This window comes from Mytilus galloprovincialis, chromosome 10, assembly GCF_965363235.1.
Source record: "Mytilus galloprovincialis chromosome 10, xbMytGall1.hap1.1, whole genome shotgun sequence".
NCBI lineage: Eukaryota > Metazoa > Mollusca > Bivalvia > Mytilida > Mytilidae > Mytilus > Mytilus galloprovincialis.
Window position 1 is genome coordinate 63,065,627 of NC_134847.1, and position 19,930 is coordinate 63,085,556.

Here is a 19,930-nt window from a genome sequence, read left to right on the forward strand (position 1 = left end):
CACCTTCCAGTGTGCATTACAATTTATATTCAAAGGGAGATGACTCAAATTGTATCACATCAAACTACTGATATTCATCAAAGACGCTCTTTTACCGTGTTGTAAAATTGGTGTTCACGGGAAAAATCTGATTTAAAATGAGTAAAAGAGAGAATAATACGCATAGAATAAAAAAAAAACTTCAATTACTCGTAATGCGGATTTTGTCGGGCGTCATAGTAGTGCGCTCTACATAGAGTCATATAGCAAGATAGCATATCATAACATAACAGATTAATGCCTCTTCTGAAAATTTGAAGTCCCTTTAATAAATTGGTTACTTTAACTAAAAAAATATCAATAAAATATTGTTTCGGTATCAAGTGTGTGTTTTACAACAATATTTCGGTATTTATCACTAGTTCCTTAATTTCTTTGTAATAACTCATCATTAACTTTGGTAATAAAATGAAATCTGTGGAACTAACGATTTGTAGATAATAAAAAACCTCTTTTGATGTTATAGTTTTATGGTCCTTTTGATTCTGTTGACAGATTTGACTTTCAACTATTTACACTACACTTACATACAATTTTATATATCAAAAATATTTCTGCTTAATTGAATGGTCGTTTTGGTAAATCTGAATGCAAATATATGAACTGCAACTAATTTTACTGTCTTATTAGGTAGATATTCCAGATAAACTCACTGCACGTGTGTTTAGATGATTGATTGCTTGTAGGTATTCCTGTTGGCACCAATCGCGCCTCTTTAATAGAATAGCCATTATCTTCTTTTTCTGTTATGAATCACAGTTGATGACCAAACTCAGTAAGGAACCGTCTAAATTCCATTCAAATAATCACGAGTACACTGCCGAAATTTACCCTCAGAAAATGTTAACGATTAAAACTGTCCTATCTTAATCTAGATATTTTAGTTCGCACGGGAAACTCTACACTACGATTTTCGACGCACAGGACTGAATATTAAACCAACAAAAAAAATCCATGCATATTTGAACACTCTGTTGTTGGCATATCGATGGCTTGCACTGTCAAACAAGTGAGAGGTTAAGCTCGCTATAAAACTATATTTAATCCACCATTTTCTCCTCAAGAAAATGCATGTACCAAATCATTAATATGACAGTTGTTGTTTATTCGTTTGTTACGTATGAGCTTTTGATTTTGACATTTGATTAGGGACTTCCCGATTTAAATGGGAATTCATTATTTTTGTGATTTTACTTTTGACTCAATTCGCCCATAACAAAGAATTTATACATCCTAAAACTTATTCTAGGGCAATCGAATCTTTGGTAATTGTGTATATAAGTATGCCATTTTTTTTATTTCTTTCCGAGGGAAAGTCAGATGAATGTTTTTATGTCCAAAGACAAGTATGTATGCATATTTAGTACGATGTCGTATTGAAATCGCTGTTCAGTGTTCATGTCGGTTGTTGTCTTTTTTGTAATCGAGACTTTAAAAAAAATCCCAAGAATGCTGGCACAACCTTAAAAAGTAAAATCACAAAAATACTGAACTTAGAGGAAAATCTAATCGGAATGTCCATAATCGCATGGCAAAATTAAATAATAAAAAAATATCAAAAATAATCAAAAACGAATGGACAAGAACTGTCATATTCCTAACTTGGTACAGGCATTTTTAAATGTAGAAAATGGTGGATTAAACCTGGTTTTATAAAGCTAACCCTCTCACTTTGTTGACAGTCTCATCACATTCCGTAATATTTACATTGATGCGTGAACTAAACAGACATAAAAAATAATATAGTCAAAATATGGGTACAGCAGTCATCATCGTGTAACAATTTTAAAAGGAACAATTTAACAGAATACAAAAACATCTATCTACAAACACATTCATTGATTCGCGTGTCCGACGTCAGAAAATTATATACGCTACATATTTTTGTCGTTCAATGTTTATACATACAATTTTAAAATTTTAGCAGACAGGGTTAAAAAAAAATCAAAAGTATGTAAGAATTAATTTCAGAAATAGTCCGAGATTTAAAATAGTTCAAAAGTTAAATAGAATTTATAAGAATCTACAAATAGTTCATTCCATTACGCGATTGAATAATTTTGACGTTTGTGGTTCAACGTACTTTCTAATTCATAATAGAAATATATCACAATGACATATACTAGAACAATATCATACTGACGGGATATTTTAAAGTACAGTCACGTTATAAGAACCAAAGAAACACAAAAAGTCGCATATACAAAACACACCAGCAAAACACATTGACGGGATGTGTAAGTACCGAGCCACGTTAAATGGATATTACATAAAATAATCCAACAGTAAAAGTAATATTAATAATATAACAAAGAAAAATGAAAGAACAATAAAACACGTTGTTAAGATGATAAACAACATCAGTACCTTCCGATGAACTTTTTTTAGAAAAAGGACGAGACATTCTTTGACATACCCCTGGTTCATCAACTTTCTACTCAGACACTGATGACGTTTTACAAATTTACAAAGTCTGAGTAGGAGCTGCAAGCTCTTGAATATCGCATAAGTTGGGAAATATATATCCCATATGCATGTGAAGTTGGTATATTGCTACTAAGGTGGGGAAAATTTATAATTTCAAAATTAAAATCGTCTCGTTTGTCATAGATTCTGGTTCTGAGATGACTGTGTAAGTCAAATTTGAGATATAAGTCTAAAAAAAAAAGTGGCAATAGTAGACCTCGCTTGTTGCCTGCTTAATGGTTGGGTTGTTGTCTCTTTGACATATTCCTAATTTCCATTTTCACTTTTATTCATTAGCTACAAGAAATAAAAAAAAACGTTGGTTCAGTCATTTATGAAGTCAAAATATTCGCCTTTTGAAATGATTTTGGTTCAATTTTATCTGTAAGGGCTAAGAAAGCGCTGATAAATTATTCACTTTCAAGTGAATAATTCGACCTCATTCAATCCGTTATATATGAATTCACCTCGGTGGTAAATTAGATGGCATCTAAACCGAAAGACACATGAAATGGTAATATATATTATCGAGTACATACATAGTAAATTGTTTTTAGACTCTTTATACTTTTAATATACGTTAAAGTTTGTTGGAAATCAAATATGAGAATTATAATCAAATCGGTGAACACAAATTATGATAGCTAGTGTCTTTATCAATAGATATCACTTAAAAGCAATATTTAGTTACAACATCTATTGATATATTTAAATGCAAAAATACTTCCTTATTTGGGGGATTTAAAATCAAACACATTAAACAGTGATTCTTTGGTTAATTTATCATTTATTCAAAGATTGGTTTTGATTTGAACAAATGGCATCAAAATACACGTTAAAAGTGTATATGTTTCTTCCTGTTGTTCGACTGGTGTTAGAAACTACAGTTGAAATAAAGTAATCAAAACTAAAAATGGCGTTATTTTGAAAGGATTTTTGAAGTGCAAACATGTCAAATACGCATTAAGAGTATTGAAATATGACATAAGTATAATATTTAATATCCTTGAAATTCTATAAAAATGTTCACTAAAACCTATTTGTCTTCCTGCACATCTAGAGATAATATAAAATAAGGCGATTGTATTCGGCGACTTTGTAGATGTATTTTTTTCCACGTAAAATTGCCACCTCAAGCTGATCATTTTTCTGCACTTCAAACACTTCCTGGAGAATTAATTGACTGATGAACACTGTTCTTCTTCCTGGTATACCAGATATTTTTTGACAGGTTTTTTGTTTTGTCCGTTTTAAAGTTATGCATGCGGCGATCTTTAGTTTTCTATGGTTGCTTCTAGTCGTAAGTGATAATTCTGCTTTTAACATTCCACCAGTAGGCACAGTAAAGAATCGATTATTGGTTACGTCAAAGGCAGATGTTTGTGAAGTTGTTTTCCATGTGTATGATTTTGTTTCAAATTTTAAACTTTTAAAGTTGAGGTTGTATGACCCAACGTACACTGTTGGTTTTGCAACTGTGCAAAGTACCCAAGTCAGCAAAATGAAAGATTTCAACGGAATAAATGGACACGTCATAATGAACCTACAACAGAAAAGAAAACTACCTTTTCATAGTGATTATGATTATAACATACCTGTCGACTACTGTACACTTATTTTTACATTTTTATCTATTATAAAAATAAAATTGAGAATGAAATGGGGAATGTGTCAAAGAGACAACAACCCGATCATAGAGCAGACAACAGCAGAAGGTCACCAACAGGTCTTCAATGCAACGAGAAATTCTCGCACCCGGAGGCGTCCTTCAGCTGGCCCCTAAACAAATCTATACTAGTTCAGTGATAATGAACACCATACTAAACTCCAAATTGTACACAAGAAACTAAAAGTTAAAATAATACAAGACTAATAAAGGCCAGAGGCTCCTGACTTGGGACAGACGCAAAAATGCGGCGGGGTTAAACATGTGTGTGAGATCTCAACCCTCCCCTATACCTCTAGCCAATGCAGAAAAGTAAACGCATAACAATACGCACAATAAAATTCAGTTCAAGAGAAGTCCGAGTCTGATGTCAGAAGATGTAACCAAAGAAAATAAACAAAATGACAATAAAACATAAATAACATCAGACTACTAGCAGTTAACTGACATGCCAGCTCCGGACTTCAATTAAACTGATTGAAAAATTATGTCTTCATCATATGAATATTGGCACAATCCTCCCCGTGAGGGGTTTAGTATCATACCATCATAACATATATGAGAAGAACATAACCCGTTATCATGCCAACAACTGGTTTATTAATAATAACTGTGTTTAGTTCCGATGTAAAGACCCTATAAATGAATCAATATTAACGCCAAAATATGCAATCTTTAATGACTTGACAACAGTATCGTAACTATATCCCTTCTTAATAAGTCTATGTAAAGGTTTTGTTAGCTTCTGAGGCGAATACTGACATTTTTGTGCTTTATAAAGAATATTTCCATAAAATATTGGATGTGAAATACCTGAACGTATAAGAAGTCTGCATGTTGATGATCTATATTTACGAATGATGTCCTTATAGCGATGATAAAATTTAGTAAATGTTTTGACTAGTTTATGATATCGAAAACCCTGGTGTAATAATTTTTCAGTAGTACATAAACTTCTCTCGTTAAAATCTAAAACATTGTTACATACACAAGCGAATCGTACAAGTTGAGATAGATAAACACCGTAAGATGGTGACAATGTCTGCTTGTATTGTCAATATAATGAATTTAATGCGCTACAAATGAGAGGTTTCGATAGCTATTTTGCTTTCAGTCTTACAGTCTAATAGTACTGCAACCAGAGTTCATTTTTTTAAACTTTAATGTTCCGGAAGAACACATACCTAAATTATATATCGATGGAAAGAAGAAAACGTGTTCAATAAGAAAAGTTTAGTCGTAAAAATCCAGAGTGGTATCATTCTTGGGAAATTGAGGTCAAAGGTCAGACCTAAAAATATCAATATGTCAACAACAAGGAAAAAAGGAGAAATTTCCTGATGTTTATTCAATAGAATGCTACAAAAACGGTTCAATCATAAGCATATGCTATAAACGATGTTGAGACGAAAAAAATGACTAATTATATGAAGATCGGCCATTACAAAATGGCGTTGATCTGGAACTTTCCGATTTTTTTCCATTGATGACATAGCAAAAGAAGAGGTCGCCTTGATCTTTTCACATCCTTAAACTTTCATATTTCTTTAATTTTTCACTACAGTAAATTACAGAATTATTTTCTAAACTATAAAACACCAGTTAATCAAACTATTTTTATATTTTTTTCTATCTTTGAAAAAAAACTAATATTAAATTCAATTTCCACTACTTAGATGCAATATATCAAACCACAGGCATATCGGATTCCAACTCATTCGGTATATAATAGCATGAAGCTGCTATTCACACTTTATTAAAGTGTCTGAACAGAGAGTTACTGAACTAATGTTAAATCAAAGAACAGCTCGTTCTTTTTCTAAACCATTTCAGCGGAAGATACAAAGACAATGATGATATATATCAACTTCACAAATGAAAATAACCCCTCGTCAAAAGCCAAGATACATTAGGTAATTCATGACCTTGATTTATTAGATATATGGCGATTGTATCATCCTTTTAAAAAGATGCACTCATGGCAGGGTCCAAATAACAAAGTCGTTTGGATTACTTCCCTGATAAAGAAGCATTTGTAACATCATCAGATATAGGGATCAGTTATAGATCAGATAATTCTACGGTACTTATTAGGTTAAGGTTTTCGAGCCAGTGAAGTAGGAAGGGTACATGTAAATTTAATACAGTCTTTTAAGGGAAACTTAATTTATTGAAAAAGTAAAAGGGACATCAAAACTATCATCGAAGAATATGAGTCTGATCCATCTATGGATATTGAGACAGAGGATAAACAGTTCAATATAAGCTATCACCTTTTATGGGATATGATTAAAATGAGAGTTCGCGGATCTGCAATCTCATTTTCGTCAATTCAGAAGAAGGAAAAAAATAAAAAATAAAAAATTACGATACAAGATAGCATTATTAAGTAAAAAAATAAAAAATTTTATTCTGGTAAATTTTTCCAAGTTGAAAAATAAATTTAAAGTTGAAAACAATACTGATATTCTGGACAAGTCCATATGGCTGAACCCAAACATCAAATTAAAGACGATCTTGAAGTTCAAATATATATTGAAAATTGTATATTTCTTATTAATGATCTGGTGTCCGATAATAATACATTATTCTCATATGAAGAATTTAAAAAAAGTATCATATCAATACTAATTTTGTAGAATTTTATGGTATTTTAAATGCTATTCAAAAGCGATGTAAATATATGATAGAACTTCGTTCAAAGTTGATAATAGTAAAAGTAAATGAATAGATTAAGTTAAAAAAAGAAACAAAATCTTGTATTTTTTTCTTTAAATTATATTTGGAGGACAATAAAGTGTTATCTTTATCTTCCAGTAATGAATGGTAAATAGATTTCAATATAAGAAGATTGGAGATTGGTATGCTATATATTCCATGCCCTTCATTTTAACCAGAAATTCGTTTTTACAAAATTTTAAATTTAAGATGTTTCATAGGATTCTTTTTAATGATCTGTAAATTAAAAGAAAATGACCCGGTACATTTTGTTTAGAAATTAGAGAAAAATATTTTTCATATTTTTGAGTAATGTAATGTTACACAAAACTTCTGGTTATCCATTACAGATTGGATTAGAAATTATGACATCTACAGCGCAAAAGAAGTAATTTTAGGTGTGTCTAAGGATTTTCTCAACAGTAAAACAGTCAAAAATATCTTGTTGTTAGTTAAAAACCATATATATACAAATGTAGATGTAAGAGCATATCCTCCACAAAATAAGGTGGGATAGATATTTAAAATATTGGGTTCATATAGAAAAATACTCAGTACTCACAAAAATGGATAAGAAGTGGTACTTGTCAGAAAGAAACAGCATTTGATTAACAAAATCAATTGTAATATTTATTTCTTATTATACCATTATGATTTGATCGATCTTAAAAGTGTTACTTATTTTTTTTATAATTTGTGTCTAATACTGTATTATGTAATTTCCATCATGAAAAATAAAAAACATATGAAAGCAAACTTCACAAATAATACATGATGGTCTTGAAGTATGAATTCTAGGTTCTGGCGTTTTTTATCATCTTTATTTCGTGTTATTTCATTAGTTTTTATTTATTATTAATCTTGACTGCTTAGTACATTTTTCCTCTTGGTGTGGCTGGGTACATATACATCCCGTCATTGTGTTATTGTCCGATTATCATTTTTGTGTATTCTAGTCTTATTTGTATGCTTTTTTTTTACAACAAATTGCACTTTCTTCTGTTAACAATATACTTCACTAATCCGACAATCCAGTGAAGAGTTCCTGTTTGTTAATACTATAAGTCCAGAGTTGTTTTATGGTAAGCATCATTATATCAAATTTATATTAGTTTTAATTTAACTGATAGATTATAAAAAAAAAATATATCAAATTGAAATATACAAACACTTATTTGTTTAACAATTCACTATATATATATCATATAGTAATAATTGATTTTATTGCATTGTTTCTGGATTTTTTTATATTTCCTCCGTAAACGTGTGAATTGTTTTTCTATCCTGGTTTTGAAACAAAGTTGTCATATTTGTGCTTATGTGCTTTGTCTATATGTCATTTTTTTTTCTTTGTTGACATGTTTGTTTGTTTTTATAATGATTTAATTAAAACACAATGTTGACTGCAGTATTCCTATTTTTGATATTTTACATATCATGCCTCTTTGGGTTTTTTCACACATTGTTGTCAATATGATGGAAATTTATGCGACTGTTATTCAAGTGAAAATTGTAGCTAACTATAAAACCAGGTTTAGTCCCCCATTTTTAACTTAGAAAATGTCTGTACAAAGTCATGAATATGACAGTGTTATTCATTCGTTTGATGTGTTTGCACGTATGATTTTGCCTTTTGATGAGGGACTTCCCGTTTTGGATTTTCCTTGGAGTTCGATATTTTTGTTATTTTTAGGTTTACTTTAAAGTGTTCAAAATAAATTCGACTTATCCTCTTCAATGTTGGCAGCCATTTTTAATTTGGTGGTCATTATGAAGTTTTTAGAAGGAAAGAAAAAAAGGCAACATAACTTACATGTTATGCTTTTACATTTAAGTAGTCAATATTACCAATTTTTATGTTTTGGAAATAGTTTACATGGCTTTTCATCCAGCTCCTGATTACTCCCAAGACATTTTATTTTTTATTTATTTTTTATTTTTCCTACTTTATTGAAAACTTACACATGTGTTAGTAAGATACAAAAAGTACTGGTACCTTATCACAGCCTCGTTAATCATTATAGTGCCTAACAAGGGAGTTGTGAGGGAATTCGATGTTTGCTATACCACTGTTTATTTCAACGCACTTTATAACAATACTTCTGTACCAATCGAAATGAAAATTTTTGCATTGTTTTGAGAAATGATTTATTTTGTAGTTAGGTATTGTTTTGGAAAGATTTTATGTTTTAAAAGGACAAATTTTCTGTATAAAGTCAATAATTATGTGTACTTTTGAAGCCCAAACTTGTATGGCCTTAAATACATACATGAAAGATCCAAAAACTGTACCAATACAGAACGACATGTTTATGAAATTAAAGCAAAACTTTTGGTTGACAAATTTTTATCCGTTATTGCAGAAAAAATAATTTTGAATATCTTTCATTTTCTCCCTACCTAGTTTACCCCTATTACTTTTTATAATGTGGACCGGTCATTGTTATTGAATATTACGAAATTTGATTGGGTTAAGTTATTATTAGTTTACCTTCAAACTGTTTATGCTATAATTGATTAACTCAGAACGTGCATGAATGTGACAGTAACTAAAATGACCTTTAAACTGGACACTGGATGAGTCCATGTTATGTTTTATCAATGAAAGTATAGGTATGAAAGGTAAGAATTGCCAATTCTATTTTCACAAAATTTTCCAAATACACAGTAAATATATTATTTTCTAATAGTCAATTGCGGATAAAATCAGAAAAAGTTTACAAATAAGAAGTTTTATTCTAATCAACAAGTCATTTTCGGAGAGAAATGCCGAAATACACTTTACACACGGCTACGCCAGGTAAAATTATTATTTATCTTACAAAAAAAACAACATTTTTCAGTCTCATAGGAACATGCTAATTACAATTAATCCCAAACTAAGGAAGTCATTAAATAAAGTCAAAATATGTCCGATCTACCTATTTTTGGAACAAAAAAGTCAATACGATCGTTTTAAGGTCAATTTCGTCTACCTCACAAAATCTTGTTAGGCACTATAGATTGTATATTTAGATAGGAACTAGTTATCAATTGTTAGTATTCTAAATCATAAAATATACACTATATTAGTATGTATCCATTATTTCAATTTTGTTAAATGAAAAGAGAATTATATTTCAAAGGAAAAGAAAAGAGAGAAGAGAAAATAATAAATAAATAAAAAAACAAACAAAAACAAAAAACAAAAACAAAAACAAAAAACAAAAACAAACAAAACAAAAACAAAAACAAACAAAACTAGAAAAAAAATCACTGAAATTTAGATTTTTTGCAGCAGTATTTTGGTAATAACTAGCGTGTGTCTGCAGAAACAACATTACATAAATTTGGCAAAGTTGTTTTTTCCATTGTGAAAAAAGTTCATACAAACACAAAACAGATATTTAAAAAAGTACATGTGGTTTTAGGCACAAAAAAAGCAAAACAAATTAACACCATATAACAATATTTTATATAAAACACATATGGTGTGGAGAAGGCTAAAACAATACACACAGTAACATTACATAGGGTAATGATAAGTTGTTTAAGTGTAAATTTTTCTAGTAATGGAAGACAGGGGTCCCAGTAGATGTTGGCATGTGAAGAAACTTTGTTTTTGAACATATATTCTTTTGTAGTATAAGTTTTCTTTGGATAATATATCAGTCCTGCCAAATTTACTTGATTTTCATACAGTTTTGTTCTATCTATAAAGAATTTTGATGATAGTATTATTAATTTTTTTCTAATATTATTTTCTATTTTTCCTAAATTTCCAAGTAAAATAATATCCTTGTAAAACGGAATATTCATTTGTGTTTGGTTATAAATCCAGTAACCGAGTCTTATCCAGGGATCTGCTGTTTTATGTCATGTCCAAAATATGTGTTCAATATCTTCGATATCTTTAAAAATACAAAAATGATACGATGACCGTATAATTCAAAGACACAGTACTCCATGTCGGCATCAAACAAAGTTAATGTTGTACAGTACAACAAAAAAGAGTCTGTATCAGCATACACACCTATCATAACTGTGGATGGGAGAGTGTTATATCCAATGATTATTCGATGTAACAGTACTCACAGATATCTATTGCATGCCACCCGAATAGGCTTCTTGTAAACATCTAGATCTGTGACTGCGACTCATTCAGCAGTAAACATCGACGAGGTTAACGTTATGCCCAGCTGATCAATAACTGCTTGATTATAACCGTTTTGAAGACCACCACTTCAATCCAAAATAGTCAACAACCATAATCATTATACGCAAAAGCAAAATGGCCGCCTTTTTCCGACTACATGATAAGGCAACATTCCAATGCTTTCCAAATGTATTAGGGCACCGAGCACCCCCAATCGTATCAAATATAAAGCTGTGGATATTCATGTTTTTACCATAATGTAAATAATTGTTATACATTTTTTTTAAACACAAAAAAAAGGTCAAAAGAATATATTGTTTTAAATATGTGGTTTGAATAAAATAAATCAACAAAAAAATAAAAAATGTACTACATACCTAATAAAAAGCAATCGTCAGATTCGTTTTTTTCTATTATTATCTCATATTTACTGCAGAATACCTTGGTGAAATACCATTATGTGCCCTTCCCATAGAAGAATCATCTGTAGACCTAAAATAACAACAGCCAGGGACCAAATTTGTATGCGGTTTTTATGTGTGAATATTCGGCATATGAAATAGCTGTGTTTACACCACATGTTTCACTCGGAGTAGAAACTAGCCTGTGCCCCTTGGAAGACTTTTTAGGCATGACTTTACCCAGATAAATAAAATTTAAATGTGGTATTTTTTTCGTAAAATTTCTAGTCGTCTGGAATTGTTTGCTTCAAACATAAAGTGCGTCAGAAACTACATTGGAAAAGATATTTGTAAAGCTCCGTCACAGTATAATTATAGTTAACTGTATAGATTGATACAGACAATAAAGTGATAATAAACATCTTCAAATAATAGTTTGCATAATCATCACTCAAAAACAAATACGAATCTCTAAATTCAAAACATATATTACATTTCTGAAACATACAATGCATATAACCACTTTATATCCAGCCACGCCATAAAATATCAAAAGGTGGACATATTTTGCTCTACTCAGATTACATTTTCAAGTGTATTGAGACATTCCTATTTTTCTATTATATTATTTGTACCATGTCATTTCATGTATTTTCATGCTTTGCAATCATACCCTTAACTCGCGAAATACTCATGAGTGACTTATTTTGAAGTATACAGTCATTATCAATATAAAATGAAATATGCATTTTATTTATATTGCAATCATCCATTCAGTTTACCTGTCTTGTTGTGTTTCTATGCAAGTCTTCTTTCCTATGTAAGTCTTCTTCTCAACTTTGTAGGTGTATTTATTCCAACACAAAACTGACAAGAAAATATTACCATATTTGATCATTTCAAATGCACGATAATCTTTATAACGAACCTTTTTCTTCTTCCTACAACACCGTACATTCTCTGACAGGTGTTCCGATTGTTCATATAAGAGCATAAGTTAGCTTTTAATTTCCTATTTTCACTTCCAGTTGTTATTAATAGTGTGGATTTTAAGAACCAAAGACTAACCACATAAGATAATGAATGATTTAATCCGTGTGCAAGCGAAAAATTTCAGAAATTTGCTTCCAGACAAACACATCTTTGTTTATGATTTCAAGGTTATATAATCCAATACTTCCACAACTGTCGAATGCATTGCATCGTATCTCAGATGTATATACATGTACTCCGTATTAGACCACACTACAAAAAAAGAAAATATTTGAATATCATAATGAAAAAAAAGTAGCAGTTTAACATTATTCAAACTAAATAAAAAGAATTAAAACAATGACCAATAAAAATCAGTACAAACGACCACAGATTGAAAAAAAAATCAACAGAAGGAACCATTTAAAATCCTATAAAGAACTTGTTAAATTTGCAGTTAACGTTGATTGCATTTTGGAGTTCTTATGAATTTTTTTAATTTGGTCATTTGTAATGGTATATTCCTTGAATGCCTACATCCTTTGATATACGGACAAAATATAGGTACATATATACTCGCATTGAAGGAATAGCGGCTGCTTAAAATTAAATGTAGTGAAAACACATAGTAATTATAATGTTTGCAGGTAAGCTCTGTCTTTTGAATAAAACAAAAACTTTTTTCTATTTGGAATGAATATATCTGTATGTTTATGTTTGTTTGATTTGATTTTTTATGGATGGATGAAAAATAAATCTTTAGTTAAAAGCTCAGTGAAGGCATGTTAACGACAACCAGAATATGTGTGTGTTCAAGTACCTGTTAAAGATACAAAAAATGGTTGCAGTCCTTTTATTTTTAAGATACTAGGATATCATTTGCGGCATAATTTATTTTTATAAGCTTTTAGTTGCACAAGAAAACGAACTTATTATTATACAAAATTACTTGTTTGCATGTTTATCAAATGATTTATGCTAACCTGACATATATCTTAATATTCAACCAATACTTTGGAAGAAGAGTATTGTTGCATTCGAAGCATTTTTTTCTGGATTTACTTGCTTTATGAATGATCATTGCTGAATAATTAGAAGCCAAGGATGTATAAAGCCGAAACAATTGAAGAAATTTCACACAAAAAGAGACATACAAATAAAGGCAAATCCAGTTACGAAGGTAGACCTAGGTTAAGGGAAATAACTCTTAAAATCATCAGTACGTTTGTGTCAACCATTTTCAAAAATATATTCTAAGCATCTAGTTACATAGATTATTTTTAATCTGTTTCAGGTAAATGCTTAAAATACATTGATGAACTTGACTTTTACAAACGCTTAACTGATTTAAAGAGTTATCTCCCTGAACTAAGGTTACCCCCTTAAGATCAAAATTATAAAGTGTGAAATTAAAATTACACTTTTTCCGCGAAATAGTGAATAGGTTTATTAAATTTTTGACAAATGATACTATTTAAAAAGCCGAAGCGTGCAAACGTATAGACGCAAGTTAGTTGAGATACAACAGAACAATTGTTCGACACTAACCAATTTCTTTCAGAATTGTTGTGTTAACATGCAAAATGATATATTTATCTAATTAGATATATAAAAAAAATTACAAAAATATTTAAATTTATAACATAAAAAGATCCAATTCACAGTTTTTTCGAAACAAATAGGTTCGTTTGGGATTTATAAAAACATACATACATGTATAGGGAAATTATTTCATATAAATGTTTTAATTTTATTTATTCGATTTTAAGTTTTCATACAAATTAATCTGTCGCATACTAGTGCAGAGAAATTTTATTATAGGTTTTATTTTTAAAGAAAAACATTTAAGATGCGTATTTTTGTGTACATTCGAGAAATAAAGATTCCTATGAAGACTCCTTAATAATATTTCCTTGTTTGCTACTTTCCCTAATTGTCGGGCTTATTTAATTTTGATGAACATAAAACACTTCCAAAGAAATAACTTTATAGAATTAAAATAAACATATCGGAATATATTCACTGCGATTTAAGGAGATAACAGTTTAGCATATTTGAAACATAACTTGAAAGCATTGGCTGAATTTAAAGTTAAATTTGAAGGGGAAAAATGAAGTCCATTTAAGTGAGTACTAAACGGAAATTTAAAACAATAAGGCATAGTTTCTCATTTCTTAGAATTGCAATATTGATATCGTTTAGGTTTTCACAAATAGAAAATTGCAGAAAAATAGATTTACAATACAAAGCTATTGAGAAAAGTTCAAATACATACTTTTACCTTATAAGAAATAAAGTCCGTTCTCCTAAACATGAGCAAAAAAGTAGAAACATTTAATGTAATATATATTCCTAGAAACGGATAATAGCAATGAAAATAAATGAATTGGGTGGTAGTTTAACTGGTAAATCGATTGTTGGGATTGTGTCATATGAACTTACCGAAAGGTCAAAACTGCACAAATAATCTTTGTTATTTCAACATAAGCTAGTCAATTATCAATAGAACTATATCAGAAGTATATAACTCAAGTTTTATAGGAATATCTATAATCAATTAGTATGCCTGATTTTTTGTTTAGATGCCTGCGTCTAGAGCGATAGAAAATACAGTACATACCGTTTGGAACTAACAGAAATCATTTTATAAAAATTCAAATGCCAGAGATCACATTCTAACATATGAGTAAGGTACCTGATTAGAAATGATTTGCATACATGTTGTATCCAAACTAATGGTATCGAAACTCCAATCATCAGGAAAAGCGTCAATATCACAAAAATAGTTTGACTTTCTTCAAAATTTCAAATCTTATATGCTTGGGATTATGTCACATAGGATATTGAAGAAAATATAAGGGTGTACAATAAAAGGTAATTAGCAAAAAGTATTTGCATACACTAACTAACCTTATAATAACCTTAAGTATCCCTTAATTAAAAGAATAAAAATAAAATGACAAAAAGTTAAAACATCAAACCAGTAACGCCATGATAATTCCTAGAAATTGTAAATGACAATTAATATAGATCAGTGAACTTATTATTTTGAAAATTCGCATGAGCACACCTTAAATTCCCAACAGAAAATTATGTTTTCAAGCCAACCTAGATTGAAATAACAAATATGTTAATGTGTGTTTCCCTCGGTTTTAGTTTGTAACCCGAATTTGTTTTCTCTTAATCGATTTATGGATTTTGAAAAGAGGTATACTACTGTTGTCTTTATTCAATCAAGTTCGAGAGAGATATTATACCATAAAAATCACTGTATATTAAATGAATGGCACTTAGGATTTTTTTATCCCATGCATAGATTACCTAAGCCGTATTTGGCTCGACTTTTGGAATTTTGGGTCCTCAATACTCTTCAACTTTGAACTTGTTTGGCCTTATAAGTATTTTGATCTGAAAGTCACTGATTATTCTTTTGTAGACGAAACGCGTGTCTGGTGTAATAAATTATAATCCTAGTACCTTTGACAACTATTTACACCACTGGGTCGATACCACTGCTGGTGAACGGTTCGTTCCAGAGGGTATCAAAAGCCCAGTAGTCAGCATTTCGGTGTTGACATGAATATCAAGTATATGGTCATTTTTGTAAATTTTCTGTTTACAAAACATTGAATGTTTCGTAAAAAATAAGGATTTTCTTATCCCTTGCATAGATTACCTTAGCCGTATTTGGCACAACGTTTTGGAATTTTGGGTCCTCAATGCTCTTCTACTTTGTGCTTGTTTGGCTTTATAACAATTTTGATCTGAGCGTCACGGATGAGTCTTATGTAGATGAAACGCGCGTTTGATGTAATATATTATAATCCTGGTACATTTGATAACTAACTATCCCCATTTTTAATATAAATATTTACATGCGCATTCGAAAGTGGCAAAATAGTTCTTTTACTGATGTGGGCGTATCATATTATATGCTCTTGATAAGTTATAAATTATCTTTTTAAAACTAATGTGTCAACGCCTTCAGACAAAGATTTAAGTTCAGTTTTAGTCAAATGGCTCCTCGTGTTTTATGATATTTTAAACAGGTTTTTTGTGTATTTTGGCTTTGCAAATTTGAGGTTTTATCGTTCCTTATAAAGAAAAGCAATTTGGACGCATTAAAGTGTTAATTTCATTTATAGTACTGGAAAGCAATTTGATTTCAACCCGTATTTATATATGGTACATAACAACGAATAGTGATGTACTAGTATCATCGACGAATAGTTTTATATTATAATTCATACTTTTTATATATTTTATATATATATATATATATAACAAAAAACGACCTAACAGAGGTTTATTGGGATTTCTAACACCAATTTATTATTGGTTATTATTCATAATGCATATGTAGGACTCTAAAGTGCGATGGTACTCTAAAGTGCGATGGTCACGCTAAAGTGCGATGGTCTACGCTAAAGTAAGATGGTGTATCAAGGCGTGACGCTAAAGTGCGATGGTTGTTTTGTTTTGTACGATTGTATATCACGCTAAAGTGCAATGAACCAATATAGTAAAGTTCGAGGGATTAGAGCTAATTTCCTAATGCTTGTAGAGTAAGACTTTAGTTAGCTTGCTTGCATATATGCAATATTCGCCAAGCTTTCTTCTTTTTCTTTGTAATGAGTACCAATAGATATAGGTAGATGTTGTATGAGTGCCAATGAGACAACTTTTCATCCAACTGCATTACAAATTTATAAAAGTAAACCATTATAAGTCAAGATACGGCCTTCAACACAAAGGCATCACTACATGTTATATTTTCATACACTGTACAAAATAATGTTTTAGCGGACATTTTATGATTTACGCATGAATCTACTAAATTACGAACGAAAAGGTGAGAATTCAATTAACTTGAATCCATTCTTAAGCTAGCATGAAGAATTTGACCAAAGCGATGTCCTATTTAATAATACGCTGGGGCCTTACTATTTTGGGTACTCATTTGTGTTTTGAATAATGATAGAGATTCACATTTTCTTATGTTTAGGTTAAGAGTGTTCCATAGTTTTGTTGTTGCAGAGATGAAATATTCAAAATATAAACGGGTCCGTGTGTCGACTTCTGTAATATTATTTCGTGTCTTGTATTATGATCATGCCTACTTCATACTGAATCAGGCAATAAATCTATTAAATATTTTAATGGGGACCGCAAAGTAGAAAAAAAACTGCAACATAAACAATAATTTCAATTATCCGTTATAGCTTCTAATATAGAAACAAGATTAAGGATACTTTTGTATCTGTATATTAAAATGGTCGACTGCAGGACATAAGTCCTTCTTCCAGAACCCGGAGAAAAACATCTACTTCAGCCAACAAAGCACGGTTAGGTTTAAATTAAGTAAGTCATAGACATTTAAAGTTATTAATCAAATACAATTTTTGTATTTTAAACATTTATCTTTCGGCATGTTCATTTTTCGTTTGAATAAACGACTGTTCACGTCATAATTCATTGTACGTTTATTAAGCTATACTTTCGCGGACAATCGCACTTTAGCGTATGTAGGCATCGCACTTTAGCGTAGACCATCGCACTTTAGCGTGACCATCGTACTTTAGCGTCCCCATCGCACTTTAGAGTCCTACTGAATATTTGTTCCCCTAAATAAGAAAATGTGCTATGATTGTAAAAAAAAACTCATGGATTTAAATTTTGTATTTTCACCAGACGCGCGTTTCGTCTACAAAAGATTCCTCAGTTACGCCCGATTAAAAAAGGTTGAAAAGGCCATATAAAGTACGAAGTTGAAGAGCATTGCAGACAAAAAAATCCTATACGTTTTGACAACTGACATTATTTTTCGTTGGATACCAATTTCCGTGGGTTTCGTGGGTACAGGGGAACAAATATTCAGTAACATGTTAGTTTTCTTTAATTCCTGAAAATTCGAACATGCGAAAAATAAATGAATCCACATTATGTCGATAAATATCAACTTAATGTTTGTTGTTTTTTCTATATACTTGATTTCTTAAAGGGTTTTTTTATAGATGAAACAAGACAAGTACATTTAGGTCAAATTGTGTTCTCTAGGGTTTTTATTTTTACATTGGCTTATCTGTATGTATTCAAAGACTGTTATTAATTCCATTTGATTTTTTTGTCTTTTTAGTGTGTTTTTTTTATACTGGAAATTTTTTTATTCGTGATGTGTGCATGACTTTTAAATCATTTAAGTTTTGGTGGTTTACATTTTATCGTTTCTTTTCTTGTATTTCGATTATTTTTATGGGGTTGATTAATTTGTACAAGGTCGGATTTGATGGGATTCCAAAAAACAATTATAGCGAATCGTTGCATGGCTGATAATACCAAGATTGTTTTCGATTTGAACAAATGAAATAAAAAAAAATCGAAACAACGCACATATGTTTATAAAAAAACCAAGAGTGGTATGATTGCCAAAAAATTAACCAAGATAGGTAACCGTTATGCCTTGAACAATAGGCAAACTCCATACCATAAAGTCAACTATAAAAGACCCTGAAATGACAAATATAAACGAATTCAAACGAGAAAACTTACGGCCCAATAATGCATTTCAAACAAAAAAGAGTTATCATCAATAAGTAATGACGTGTTTCATAGTATAGGCAAGTTTTGATCGCTGGCACTGGAAACCTGTACATAATATAAATTAAGTAGATAGGGTTTGATTGTCAATAGGACAACTATCCAGAGGAGTCAAAATAACGTGGATTTAAGCAATTTTAAATAACATGATACATCGAAATAAACTCTACAATTGAAGGAGATAGCAGGTTATCATATTTCAAAAAAATCACTGACATAATTGTCAACAACACAAGTTGTATCGGAACATGATTTATCGCAAATTAGGGATCATAATATAAATAATTTCTAATACAGGGTTATTCTGAGAAGGCCAAATTTACCTGATAACAAGCAGACATCTGTTCCCCTATAAACTCGCCAAAACACTGTTATAATGTTACGCAATGATAATTCCTAGAAACGGAAATGACAATGTGACACGATTGTTGGGATAATGTCACATGAGAAGACCGAAAGGTCCTAACTTCACAGATTATGGTTAGTTTCCAAGAATCCAAGTCTATCTACAATATAAATACATCAGAAGATTTAAACCAGTGTTATCGATTAGATTTTGTTTATCATAAACAAAAAGATGTCTCCTATAGATAACAGTTTAGGGTGCCTGTTTTATCGCTGTTTGTGGCCTTTCAGTCCTGGAGGGTATCATTATCTCAATATTCAGAGTTTTTCTCGGAGATCGGTATTTTTGTGGTTTTAATTTTTGTTAATATACTTTTCTTATGTTGATAATAAGTGCGCGTCTGTATTTAGTTTATAGCATAAGTTTTATTAGATTTCGTACATGTTGCTCATGTTATTTTAAACCCGATTTAAACACGGTAAATAGTCTTATTCGTTACGTCACATTCGTGAAAAAGGGAACCGGATTGTAGTTACGACATCGATACATATCTGATATCATTTGTGAAACGAATATTCCATAACGGTCAA

The 19,930-nt window shown here is 30.5% G+C and overlaps 1 long non-coding RNA gene across 1 annotated transcript; it reads right to left on the bottom strand.

The window, feature by feature from the left end:
* Positions 1–2,992: 2,992 nt before the first annotated feature.
* On the bottom strand, positions 2,993–19,449 carry LOC143048074 (uncharacterized). Its single transcript, XR_012969736.1, has 4 exons — positions 19,318–19,449; positions 12,208–12,670; positions 11,402–11,516; positions 2,993–4,048 (listed from the first exon to the last, which is right to left on the bottom strand). It is a non-coding gene; the product is annotated as an uncharacterized LOC143048074 (long non-coding RNA).
* Positions 19,450–19,930: the final 481 nt, after the last annotated feature.